This window comes from Bombina bombina, chromosome 6, assembly GCF_027579735.1.
Source record: "Bombina bombina isolate aBomBom1 chromosome 6, aBomBom1.pri, whole genome shotgun sequence".
Classification (NCBI taxonomy): Eukaryota; Metazoa; Chordata; class Amphibia; order Anura; family Bombinatoridae; genus Bombina; species Bombina bombina.
In genome coordinates, this window is record NC_069504.1 from 189682389 (window position 1) to 189697663 (window position 15275).

Genomic DNA, 15275 nt, shown 5'->3' on the forward strand with positions numbered 1-15275 from the left:
GCAGGGTCACACCACTTTGTGACAGTAGTAAATGAAGTTTAGTAGAGTGTAGCAGGTCCCATTCCACGCGTTTCACCCTTCTGGGCTTTATCAAGAATGCTTATCCTGCTAGCTTCTGGCTTTTTAAAGGTATGAATGTGTTTTGATTGGTTCCTTCATTTCCTTTTGATTTCTATCAACACCTGTGTGGCTTCCAATGTAAAGGTGGACTTTATTTAAGTTGGTTTATCATAGTGCAAGTGGACATGATCCTCTGTAGCGGATCATGTCCGCCGCACATCGATAAATGCTGACAACATATGCTGTCTACATTAATCATTTCACAAGCATTTCTCGTGAAATACTTGTGCAATGCCATCTAATGCACATTTGTGGGGGTGTTAATCAACCCGATCATATCCGATCGGGCTGATTCCTGTCAACCGTCTCAGAGGTGGTGGACGAGTTATGGAGCAGTGGTCTTAAGACCGCTACTTCTTAACTTATATCTCCGGCAAGCCGGAAAGTACAGGGGGTAGATAGCAGCATCCGCTGCTTGTTAAATCTACCCCCATTGCTGAATATTGGATTTTTTGGGGGGGGGGGCGGGGAAACAATTGGTAACACACGTTTAGTCTGTGTACATGCCCAATAAATATGTTTTGCACAGGGGACTGTGAATTAAATGACCTATAATCTACTTCTCCATCAGCTAGATTACGAGTTTTGTATTATGACTCAAATAGCATTGTTATGGGCCATAACGCTTCATTTTCCCTAACGCTGCTATTACAAGTTTATGTAGCACCACAAAAATCCCTATCTACTCTCAAATCCATAACGCTCTCCCAAACCAGTAGTTATTGATAGATCGTTACCCAAAAAAATAACAAATCACTTCAAAAATATTATACAAAGTACACATACACTCATACAAACACTCTACAATTTTTTTTTTCTCAGAATGACATGATGTCACTCAGTTTACGCTCAACACAAGTGTTGGAAGTTTTTTTTCATGCAATTTCTAGCCTCCATTGACTTCTATGGGGAATACATGCTAGTGCACGCGACCGGCCTCTTTCTGTAACGCAAGAGTAGTAATTCTGTATGATGCCCGTGGAGAAAGGGTTACTGCCACCCTTACAGCAACATAGACAAATGTTATCCACAGCACCAATTAGGTAAAAGAAAATACATTTATTTTCACATTACATGCGACGTTTCGGCCTTCACAGCCTTAATCTTGCATACAAATCACTTCAGCCTCTGTCCACAGTATATAGGCTGATCAATTAAAACATTAATTACAAACAGATTTGACAAAATGTTTCACACAGAGCAATTACTCCCTCTAGTGTTAGTCATATTTTACTACATCCTATAAAATTTAACTCTCAAGTTACCAAAAATACTATCACTAGAGGAGTTTCCACTGAATGTACAAGAAAATATATAGGAACAAGTCTTACTGCAATCTTATATCTCTATAGTAACACTTCTAAAGTATATTACTGACACATTTTACCAATCTTACTGATAAACTTTACCTATGTGTTTAAGTGAACAAGTGACTTTACCTATGTGTTTAAATAAACCAAAACTAACTAATAAACTTTTTGAAGAATTTTTTTTTTAATATTTAATTTGTTACATTTAGAGAAAGACAGAGACATCTATTGCTCTATTTAACCCCTTAGGGTACATACAATCTAATTTATGGATCCAGTAAGTTTCTTTTTGTTTAAGGATCCTCTCCCTGTCACCCCCTCCTCTTAATGTACCTACATGGTCAATAATCTGCCACCTAATTTGACTTATGTTGTGGCCTGCCTGGATAAAATTATTAGAAACAGGAGCTTCTTTATTACCACATCTCAAGTTGGACTTATGCTGATTAATTCTTTCCCTGCATTTTCTAGTCGATTCTCCAATGTAAATAAGAGAACACGGGCATTTAATAAGATAGATTACATAGGATGTCTCACTACATGTGAGACATCCTACGTAATCTATTTTATTAAATGCCCGTAGATTAGGTAGGATGTCGCACATGTATAATAACCATTGATTTTATATTTATGCCCTGTTCTTGGATGGGAAAATTCTTTCCCTTTTATCATTGCATGGCAATTAGAGTACCCTAGACAGGGATAAGAACCATAAGATTTCTGACCCATATGGCTTTGTTTAAGACTTTTGGAGGGTCCCAAATCATTTTTAATCAGTGTGTCTCTCAAATTTCTAACCCTCTTAAAGACCATAATGGGATTATTTTGGAATATCTCCATATCTCTATTACAATTTTTAATAATATTCCAATGCTTTCTTATGATTTTAGTAACTTCAGTACTGTATGAATTATATTGTGAAGTAAATACCATCCTCCTACTTTTATTTTTACTATTTTTATTATCTTTAGGGGCATTATTTTCCCTGTACATTTTCTTCTCTCTCTGGAGCCTTGAGATCTCTTCCTTAATGAGGTTTTCAGGATAACCTCTGCTGACAAATCTATTGCCCATTTCCATCATTCTGGTTGATAATATTTCTTCATCCTTCACTATTCTACAGACCCTAAGGAGTTGACTCCTAGGGAGTGAGTCTTTTAACCTAGTTGGATGGAAACTATCATAGGCAAGCATAGTATTCCTATCAGTGGGTTTTCTAAAAAGATCTGTTTTAAGGGTCCCATTATCCTTATAAACCCTAGTGTCTAAGAATTCCACTGAAACCTCACTATGTATAAGGGTAAATTCTATCCCTGGGATAGCAGAGTTTAAGTCACATACAAAGGATTCCAGGGATCCAACGTCACCCCACCACACGCCAAACACGTCATCAATAAAACGCCACCAGGCTGCACCATATTCCAAGAACATCTTATTAGTATATACAAAATTCTCTTCAAAGCTGTTCATGAACAGGTTGGCGTATGCTGGGGCAACGTTGGATCCCATTGCAGTCCCCCTGACCTGTACATACCAATTGTCTCGAAATAAAAAATAGTTCCAGTACAGGATAAGAGTTAATAAATCACAAATAAATTCTATTTGAGGAGAATTATATGTACCAGTACCACTTAAAAATTTCCTAATCACTCCTATACCTGTCTCATGCTTGATGTCAGTATAAAGACTTTTTACATCAAGTGTAAAGAGTATATATTTCTTACTGGGTAGATGTAAACTGTATAATTTATCAAGGAAATCACGAGTATCTTTGATGTAGGCCGACATTTTAATTACTTCATGTTGTAAAATTTTATCAAGGAAAACAGCTATGTTAGTGAAGATAGAATCTACACTGGAGACTATGGGCCTCCCTGGTGGGCATTTAGCATTTTTATGCACTTTTGGCACAGTATAGAATATGGGTGTCCTAGGATGTTCTTTGTACAAATAATCAGATAATTTAGTATCAATTATATCATTCTTAACTGCCTTGGCAAGTATGTGTTTGATTTCCTTTTGTATTTTAAATACTGGATCCCCTGCAAGTGGATGATATGTAGTATTATCTTTTAATTGTGACAGTATTTCCTCTACATAATATTGTTTATCAAGAACAATGGTGGCACCACCCTTATCTGCTGCCCTCATTAAAATATCTTTCTGTTTTTCTTTTAAAGATTTAAAAGCCTGTTTTTCCTCTAAAGTCAGATTGTCATTTCTCTTATTTTTATTTTTACCACCTTGTTTGGAGATTTTTTCTTTTAAGTTACACCAATCATTGTTTACCATTTTAATAAATGTTTCCACACTGTTGTTACTAAAATTGGGCATAAATGTAGATTTGTTTCTAAGACCCATCTCCTTAGCCCTAAAACATTTGCTGGTATCTATAGCATTTTGTGCACTAGGTGTTGCTACATCTCCTTTATTAAACATTATTTGCAACCTTAAAGATCTGTAAAATAATTGCAATTTTTTTTCAATTTTAAATACATTACCAATAGGACAAAAGGACAGTCCTTTGTTGAGCAGTTTGTACTCATTGTCCGTGAGCTCAATGGAGGAAATGTTTAGAGCCGTCTGTTCCTTTGGCTTCCTCATGTTTCCTCTGCCTCTCCTGCTCCTTGTGCTCCGGGTGTCCATGGCGGTGCTTGTGTTTTCTGCCGCCTCTATGCTGCCTTCGTCGCTGGATAAAAAAGCCGGTGAAGCCTTCCCTGCAGAGGATTCCTGTGAAGTCTCGCTGACGTCATCTCTATGCGCCTGGTTCTCGCGAGATCCTCCTCTGTTGCGAGTATTACCATGGAAACGTCAGCCTCTCATGAAGCTCCCTCTGTCTGGAAACGATCCTCTCCATCTATACACTCTCCCACTGAGGTAATCCTGTTCATCCCTCAGGAACTTGGATCGCTTGGTTTCCTTAATCTCAGTCTCCATGATTTTGATCTTCATATCTACCTCTTTGATCATCTTATCCAGCTCATCAACGGTAAGTATTTTGCTCAGTTCATTTGTTGATTTCAATACTTGCTCTCTTTGTATTTCAATTTCTTTTAGCAAGTATTCCACTGTCAGGATTAGCAGATCGTATGAACATTTGTTTAAAATAGCCTCAAACTTGTTGCAATATTCTTCATTGTTTCTCAATAGAGTAGGCCTGGTATTCATCCTCAGGCCTCTGGGGATACGTCTGACCTTATGATACTCAGCCAGCATTGTAGCGTGTAAGTCAACTCCTTAGGGTCTGTAGAATAGTGAAGGATGAAGAAATATTATCAACCAGAATGATGGAAATGGGCAATAGATTTGTCAGCAGAGGTTATCCTGAAAACCTCATTAAGGAAGAGATCTCAAGGCTCCAGAGAGAGAAGAAAATGTACAGGGATAATAATGCCCCTAAAGATAATAAAAATAGTAAAAATAAAAGTAGGAGGATGGTATTTACTTCACAATATAATTCATACAGTACTGAAGTTACTAAAATCATAAGAAAGCATTGGAATATTATTAAAAATTGTAATAGAGATATGGAGATATTCCAAAATAATTCCATTATGGCCTTTAAGAGGGTTAGAAATTTGAGAGACACACTGATTAAAAATGATTTGGGACCCTCCAAAAGTCTTAAACAAAGCCATATGGGTCAGAAATCTTATGGTTCTTATCCCTGTCTAGGGTGCTCTAATTGCCATGCAATGATACAAGGGAAAGAATTTTCCCATCCAAGAACAGGGCATAAATATAAAATCAATGGTTATTATACATGTGAGACATCCTACTAACACTAATCTATAAAGGTATTTTCTTTTACCTAATTGTTGCTGTGGATACCATTTGTCTGTAACGCAAGAGAGATTTTGATCTTTGAAAACTTGTAATGGCAACTTTATAATCGTGGTGCTAATTCATTCATTCTTGCGTTGCTCCCGCAATGACAAATAGATCAAGAAATAGACTATTTGCCCCTGGAGTTATGTGTTTTACTTGTGTGAACATCACTACAACATCAAAATCTTTTTGGAAATTACATTACATCAACTATAAATCACGATCAATTCTATCATCACCAATACCAAATCTGTTTCAAGAATTAACACATATTTAAACTGACATAAACAATACTTTTGAAGATTTCATGATTCAGAAACAGTAGGCAATTTTAAACACTTGTCTAATTTACGTCTATTATAACATTTCAGTTATTCTATTTATATGCTTTGATGAACAGCATATCTAGATAGGCTCACCAGATGATGATTGATGGCTGCACATAAATGCCTTTTGTCATTGCCTCACAATGTGCATTGCTATTTATTCAACAAACGATATAGAAACAATGAACACATTTACATCATACAAGTACATTGGAAGGTTGTTTAACATTGGATTCTCTCTCTCAATCATGAAAGAGAAATTATGGCTTTAGTATCCCTTTAACATCACAATTTATTCATAATATAACATTAGGAATTCAGTATAATTATAATATATACGTAGAAAATATTATAGCTGTCGCTTTTTTGGAAGGAACAACAATAAATGAACAGATGTGGGGGCAGACATTTTGCACAATTAATCCCCCAAACAACATAGCCAAAGCATCCCTGGTGATCGACATTGTATCAAATCGCTTTTGTGTTTTTGCATACCTTGTTACTCCTTGTGCGTTTGCTCTTCTGTTTGGCTTTGTGCTGCTTGGCTTTGCAAATATGGATAACCCCCAGTTAGAGTGTGTAGGTGCTGCTGGACAAGTTTTGTACAACAGAATCAGACGGGCTCGGCATCTCCAAGAGAGGTGTGGGGAACGTCTGATTAGAGGTTCTCATGTTCACAGGGTGAGGCCCACCTTGGAGAACATGAGCGACTTCAAGGTTTTTGGCAAGTATAGGCTCAATCGAGAGCAGCTCATGAGCCTTTACAAAGTACTTAAACCTCATCTGGAGCCAGGTAAACGTATGCGGACTGCAATCCCTGGCATGACCAAGATGCTATGCTACATAAATGTCCTGGCCTCCGGAAACGTTCAATCCGGAGAGGGGTACATGCATGGGTTGTTTCAGGGTACCTTCTCTGTGGTTTTTGAAAGGTTTCGAAATGCCATGGTACGAGTTTGTAAGCTTTACATAGGATTCCCTCAAAATTAGGACAATTGGAGGCCACTCAAGAATGAATTCTATGCAATAGGTGGAATGCTCAATGTTTTGGGAGCAATGGATTGCACCCACATTGTGCTGCGTGCCCCAGCAGAAGAGCAGCCCTTCCAAAATCGCAAATATTTTCATAATCTGAACGTGCAGTTCATTTGTGATGCACGGATGAGGATTATGCAGGTGTGTGCGCATTTCGGGGGGGCACTCATGATGCCCATATCCTCAGGCAGTCGTCACTGTGGCGGCAGTTTGAGGACAGACAGTTTCCCAATGGGTGGCTCGTTGGTGAGTACTTGTGCACAGCATGGTTAAGAAGTTAGACAATTGCCACTGTAATATTCGTAAACAGTTGTGTTTGTGTAATGTGCAAAATGTGCATCTATAGGATGAGCTTTAACCATTTATTTGTCACTTTCAGCAAATGTCTAGTTTTAGCAAGAAACGCATATGTAGCAGGTCATAGCTTAAATGTGCAGATATAGGATGCTATTTAACCATTTATTTGTCTCTTTCAGCAAATGTCTAGTTTTAGCAAAAAACGCATATGTAGCAGGTCATAGCTTAAATGTCCAGATATAGGATGCACTTTAACCATTTATTTGTCTCTTTCAGCAAATGTCTAGCTTTAAAAAAAAAAAAAGATATGTAGCAGGTCATAGCTTAAATGTGCAGATATAGGATGCGCTTTAACCAATTTTTGTCTCTTTCAGCAAATGTCTATTATGCGAAAAACAGATATGTAGCAGGTCATAGCTTAAATGTGCAGATATAGGATGCGCTTTAACCATTTATTTGTCTCTTTCAGCAAATGTCTAGTTTAGGCGATTTTCATATACAGAAATGTATTGTATAATTTTATTTAAATGTATTTTCATATAATAATTTTTAAGATATTATTAATATTGACATTTTGTCATGTTCATTATTTATAGGTGATTAGGGTTACATGAGCCAGCCTTGGCTCATTACGCCATTGCGTAACCCCACAGATAAGTCCCAGGTGCGCTACAATCGTGCGCACAAGCGGACCAGGGCTGTAGTGGAGTGGATGTTTGGGCTTCTCAAGATGCGGTTAAGATGCCTAGACAGGTCTGGAGGAGCCCTCCAATACAGCCCTGGTAAGGTGGCGAAGATTGGTATAGCCTGCAGCATCCTTTATAACATTGCTCAGCGGGCTGGGATGCTGCAGGCCGGGACGAGGGGGTCAATGTCAGAGCCAACATCATCAACCGCCATTTCAGACGGTAAATACTATACTTTATATAGGAGCATTGCGAATATGTGAGACTTTTTGAGTAAAATGGAAGTAGAATTGTGTGAACATGTTAGGATTGTTCAAGAAATGATTATAGCAAAATCTAAAATATATTTTATTATTATAGGTGATTTATACATCATATGATTCTGGCATTGGCTCCTGTAATGACTTTGTCACCTGATTTTTAAAGACAACATCAGATGGTAAGTATACACAATGTATGGATCGAGGACGGGGGGGGGTGGATTTTGCCCAATGATCCATCATATGGCATACAATTAGTTTACATGTAGTATTTTGTTTAGACATTATTCAATTTTAGATATTCTGAAAGGGTTAAATGCCACAGATAGCAGATAAAGGGATACTCTGAAGTACATTAGAATTGACAAATTCATACATCAGAGGTTAAGTATCGACAATGTATGTGAGTCAGCTTCACAATGTATTGTTATAACAGAACACAAGAGGCTACATACGCTTAGTAAGCTATTGCTATAAACATTTTAGGAAATAGGTAGTGTTAGGGGAGGGATGCAGAACTATGTACCATTTAATAAGAGATTTGATTTACACTTTATTTTCCATAAGGGAGATTGACTTAATCTACAGACTGAAAGTGAAGAATACCTATGTGATCCTGTCTGTTTGCTTTGTCTTTCAACTGTGCTGACTTAGAAAACCATACAAAGACAAGTTCACATGGTAAGTGTATACAATGTATGGACCGAGACGGGGGGGGGGGGGAGTTGCCCAATGATCCATCATATGGCATACAATTAGTTTACATGTAGTATTTAGTTTAGACATTATTCAATTTAGGTATTCTGAAAGGGATAAATGCAACAGATAGCAGATAAAGGAATACTCTGAAGCACATTAGAATTGAGAAAGTCATACATCAGAGGTTAAGTATTGACAATGTATGTGAGTCAGCTTCACAAGAAGCTACATACACATACGGCTAGATTTAGAGTTTTGTCGGTAACGACCCGAAAATCTAACGCTGGCTTTTTTCTGGCCGCACCATAAAAATAACTCTGGTATTGAGAGTCCACATAAAGGCTGCGTTAGGCTCCAAAAAAGGAGCGTAGAGCATATTTAACGCAACTTCAACTCTCGATACCAGAGTTGCTTATGCAAGCGGCCAGCCTCAAAAACGTGCTCGTGCACGATTCCCCCATAGGAAACAATGGGGCTGTTTGAGCTGAAAAAAAACCTAACACCTGCAAAAAAGCCGCGTTCAGCTCCTAACGCAGCCCCATTGTTTGCTATGCGGAAACACTTCCTACGTCTGCACCTAACACTCTAACATGTACCCCGAGTCTAAACACCCCTAACCTTACACTTATTAACCCCTAATCTGCTGCCCCCGCTATCGCTGACCCCTGCATATTATTATTAACCCCTAATCTACCGCTCCGTAAACCGCCGCTACTTACATTATCCCTATGTACCCCTAATCTGCTGCCCTAACATCGCCGACCCCTATATTATATTTATTAACCCCTAATCTGCCCCCCACAACGTCGCCTCCACCTGCCTACACTTATTAACCCCTAATCTGCCGACCGGACCTGAGCGCTACTATAATAAAGTTATTAACCCCTAATCTGCCTCACTAACCCTATAATAAATAATATTAACCCCTAATCTGCCCTCCCTAACATCGCCAACACCTAACGTCAATTAATAACCCCTAATCTGCCGACTGGAGCTCACCGCTATTCTAATAAATGTATTAACCCCTAAAGCTAAGTCTAACCCTAACACTAACACCCCCCTAAGTTAAATATAATTTAAATCTAACGAAATTAATTATCTCTTATTAAATTAATTATTCCTATTTAAAGCTAAATACTTACCTGTAAAATAAATCCTAATATAGCTACAATATAAATTATAATTATATTATAGCTATTTTAGGATTTATATTTATTTTACAGGTAACTTTGTAATTATTTTAACCAGGTACAATAGCTATTAAATAGTTAAGAACTATTTAATAGTTACCTAGTTAAAATAATAACAAAATTACCTGTAAAATAAATCCTAACCTAAGTTACAATTAAACCTAACACTACACTATCAATAAATTAATTAAATAAAATACCTACAATTACCTACAATTAAACCTAACACTACACTATCAATAAATAAATTAAATACAATATCTACAAATAACTACAATGAAATAAACTAACTAAAGTACAAAAAATAAAAAAGAACTAAGTTACAAAAAATAAAAAAATATTTACAAACATAATAAAAATATTACAACAATTTTAAACTAATGACACCTACTCTAAGCCCCCTTATAAAATAACAAAGACCCCCAAAATAAAAAAATGCCCTACCCTATTCTAAATTACTAAAGTTCAAAGCTCTTTTACCTTACCAGCCCTGAACAGGGCCCTTTGCGGGGCATGCCCCAAGAAGTTCAGCTCTTTTGCCTGTAAAAAAAACATACAATACCCCCCCCCAACATTACAACCCACCACCCACATACCCCTAATCTAACCCAAACCCCCCTTAAATAAACCTAACACTAAGCCCCTGAAGATCATCCTACCTTGTCTTCACCATACCAGGTTCACCGATCCGTCCTGGCTCCAAAATCTTCATCCAACCCAAGCGGGGGCTGGCGATCCATCTTCCGGCGGCTGAAGAGGTCCAGAAGAGGCTCCAAAGTCTTCATCCTATCCGGGAAGAAGAGTAGATCCGGACCGGCAACCATCATCTTCCAAGCGGCATCTTCTATCTTCATCCGATGAGGACCGGCTCCATCCTGAAGACCTCCACCGCGGACCCATCTACATCCGGCGACGTCCAACTGAAGAATGACGGTTCCTTTAAGGGACGTCATCCAAGATGGCGTCCCTCGAATTCCGATTGGCTGATAGGATTCTATCAGCCAATCGGAATTAAGGTAGGAATATTCTGATTGGCTGATGGAATCAGCCAATCAGAATCAAGTTCAATCCGATTGGCTGATCCAATCAGCCAATCAGATTGAGCTCGCATTCTATTGGCTGTTCCGATCATCTCTAACCCTGGTCCAGCAACAAATTCCATTCCTAGCCTTCCAGCTAAAAAAGGCCTCGCCTTTGTGCACTGTAATATTTGCAGCTTACTACCAAAAATCGATGCACTGCAAGCTTGGTGTTCACATTACATTACAAGCCCAAAATCATTGTGATCTCTGAATCGTGGCTAACTGCAAAAATACCTGACTCTGCCATTGCAATACATGGGTATTCATGCCATAGAAATGATAGAGCAAAGAGAAGAGGCGGCATTGTAATTTATGCTGACATTTCCATAAAGTACACCCCCTTACAAAAATATAGCTCTTCTACCACCTTTGATTTCCTTTCTGGCAAAATTGAGATCCTGTGCAGTAAATCAATCATTGTTGCAGGAATCTACCGCCCACCTAGCTCCCCTGTGCATTCCATTTCTGACATAGCACATCTCCTCAGTGAAACCATAGCTCAAAACCCAAAAAGTGAAATTTTGGTTTTTGGAGATTTTAATATTGATTGACTGAATCCAAAAAATAATAGTTGTCGCTCGCTGTTTAAATCTTTGCAGCTAACGCAATTAATCTCCTCACCAACTCGAATAAACATCAAAAGCCATAATCACAACCTGCTCGACTGGATTCTCTCCACTTCTCCCGACTGAATCCAGGATGCAGGTGTTCTCCCTAACAATTTCAGTGATCACTGCTTAGTGTACTGCGTGCGCAAAATAAAGGCAACTAAATCCTCTCCCAAGGTTAAAATCACCAGATCCTTCAAAAAATGTAATCTTCAATCTTTTCTAATTGACATCCAGAACCTACCCTGGCACAGATTAAACTTAATCCCTGATCTAGACTCTGCAGTTGAATTATTTCAGTCTGAACTCCTACAAGTTTGGAATTTACATGCCCCGCTGCGTAAGGTGAGAGTAAAAGGAGCACACCTGAATTGGATCACAGCTGACCTCATTCAAATGTACCAGTTTCGGGATTCATTGTGGTCAAAATTCAAACATACAGGCTCTATGAATGATCACTGTGTATATAGAAAATGGCGAAATATATGATCTAAACAAACGAAATTGGCCAAGGCCCAATATTTCTGTGAAAATCTGAACAATAACATATTAAACCCTAGAAAGTTTTGGAAACTCATAAATAACTTACAAAATCTGCAAATCCACTCCCAACCCCCCACTGTCACTGTGGACAACCATACCCTGCAACTCCCCTTAGAAGTAGCAAATACCTTTAATAGTTATTTTGTCGGATGCTCCACCACCCTGATTGACATACTAATAAATGACACGCATCCTGAAACTACAAATGTGGATCAGGCCCCACTAAATCAGCAAAGACCCAATATAGAGAAGTTCAATTTTAGACCTGTACACATCAATGTCATTAAGAAACACCTTAATAATCTAAAACTGAAAAACCAGTCTGGACCTGATCTAATCCCAGCAATGCTGTTGAAGCTCAGTGCGCCTGCAATTGCTAAATCGGTCACAACCCTAATTAACGAATCCTTGGTGTCTGGATACATACCCAAACTTTGGAAAACTGCAAGAGTAGTGCCTATCCATAATAATGGGGAGTTAACCTTGGTTTCTAATTATCGCCCTATATCTTTGCTCCCAGTATTGTCAAAAATCTTAGAAAAATGCATCCATACGCAATTATGTGAGTATTACCAACAATCTAACTATCTGACCCCTGATCAATCAGGTTTTCGCCCAAATCACTCCACTACAACTGCCCTCCTAAAAGTTTGCAACGACATCCAAACTGGCATGGAACAAGGAGACCTAACTTGAGCTATTTTTCTTGATTTTGCAAAGACCTTTGACACAGTGGACCACGACATACTACTGCTCAAACTAAAAAACTCTGGTATTGCTAATCGTCCCTTAACCTGGTTTCGATCATATGTATCGGATCAATCACAATATGTCTCCATTTCTGACTGCGACTCCCTCCCTCTCCCAGTCATGTGTGGTGTACCCCAAGGTTCCATTATCAGCACCCTACTATTCACATTATTTATAAATACCTAATGTCTGCAAATCATCAACTGTACACATGTATGCAGATGATACAGTAATCTATGCAAACAATTCCGATCTGTCGCAGCTTGAAGCAGTGCTCCAAGACCAGTTCACAGAGGTAGAAAAGTGGATCTCAAAAAACAAACTCTTCCTAAACACTGACAAAACTGACAAAACTGTCACAATGATCTTTGGAATGGGACCTAAATTGCACAAATTACAATATTCCCATCTTCGCATCAAAACAAAATCCAATTGCACGCTGACCACAGTCCACTCTTTTAAATACTTGGGTATGTTATTAGACCCCAATCTATCTTTTGGCCTCCACATAGAAAAACTTGCATCTAAACTTTATCCAAAACTAGGTGCCCTGTACAGAAACAAATCCTGCCTCAGCCCTACAGTTAAGGAAAAGATTGTACAGCAAATGCTGATGCCTATCATGGATTATGGGGACAAAGTATATGCACCTGCACCGCAAACTCATCCTAATAAACTTAATACGTTGTATAACTCGTTCTGACGCTTTGTGCTACAATGTAACTACAGGACCCACCATTGTGACATGCTAAAAGAACTAAACTGCCTGATGCTGGAATCCAGACGCACCCTCCATCTTTCCTGCCTTGTGTTTAAGAGCCTTTCTGGGAAGCTCTCACCCTACCTGAGCAGAATGCTCTCCCTGGCTATCCCCACCTCCTATAACCTCTGATCCAGTACAAGCACATTATTTAGTTTGCCGCAATACAAAAAGAAAGCAGCTCGATCCTCCTTTTCCTACAGAGCACCACAATTATGGAATGACCTCCCTCACACTTTAAAAACTTCCCCAAGCCTAATATCCTTTAAGAGATCCCTCTCCACATATCTCAAAACAGAATGTGCCTGTCATGGTTGATAAAATATGTCCTAACAGTTCTATGTTAAATGTTTGCATATATTGTGTATTATTATTGTTTTTGTATTTTATTGTACACTATTGTATCAAAGCAATGTTTTGTGGTCCCAGGACATACTTGAAAATGAGAGAAATCTCAATGTATCCTTCCTGGTAAAATATTTTATAAATAAATATATATATATTTTTTTTCTCTATCAAAGTAAGATAATAACAAATACATCCTTCTAATGTTAGGACATGTAAAGAAAAGACTAGTCCCATGACTGGTTGTTAAATAATCTATTTTACAAGCACATGCATGATATTAAATATAATACAGTTGCCTTTTTTATTTTGTTTTTAAATATCAACACAGCTCAAGCAGATAATGAGTGTTAAAAGTCTTGTTAATGTGGAGTTAGATACAGCCATTTAATTTTTGGTTGTGTGATTTAGAGAAGTACACATCATAAAATGTTAATGACTATGCAGTATGAAGTCTAAATAACAACTTTGGTTATGTCACTTTTAAGAAATGTGTAGGATGAACTTGTTAGTTTAAAGTGACAGTGTAGTTTAATTTTATATTCACATTCTAATATCTATCATTTATTTTTAAAAGTTTAACATATTCTTAAAATAAATATAGCTTAGTTATTATAGTATCATTATTTGCAAGTTAACCTAGGTAGATTAAATGATCTTTAAAGAAAACATGATAGCTAAGTTTATTTTCACATTTAGACAGAGCTAGTTATTGTATGCCATACTGATGACTTTTCACTCTAGTGGAGTCCTTTGAAGGAACAGTTAACTCATAGATTTTTCAAAATATAATTTCTCACAATTATACTCTTTAACTGCTGGAGTGTATAAAATTTTTACAAGTATTTTCGTTACCCTTAATTTTGAATTTAAAATAGTTTATTTTTCCTATACAGGGAGTGTAGAATTATTAAGCAAGTTGTATTTTTGAGGATTAATTTTATTATTGAACAACAACCATGTTCTCAATGAACCCAAAAGCCTCATTAATATCAAAGCTGAATAGTTTTGGAAGTAGTTTTTAGTTTGTTTTTAGTTTTAGCTATTTTAGGGGGATATCTGTGTGTGCAGGTGACTATTACTGTGCATAATTATTAGGCAACTTAACAAAAAACAAATATATACCCATTTCAATTATTTATTTTTACCAGTGAAACCAATATAACATCTCAACATTCACAAATATACATTTCTGACATTCAAAAACAAAACAAAAACAAATCAGTGACCAATATAGCCACCTTTCTTTGCAAGGACACTCAAAAGCCTGCCATCCATGGATTCTGTCAGTGTTTTGATCTGTTCACCATCAACATTGCGTACAGCAGCAACCACAGCCTCCCAGACACTGTTCAGAGAGGTGTACTGTTTTCCCTCCTTGTAAATCTCACATTTGATGATGGACCACAGGTTCTCAATGGGGTTCAGATCAGGTG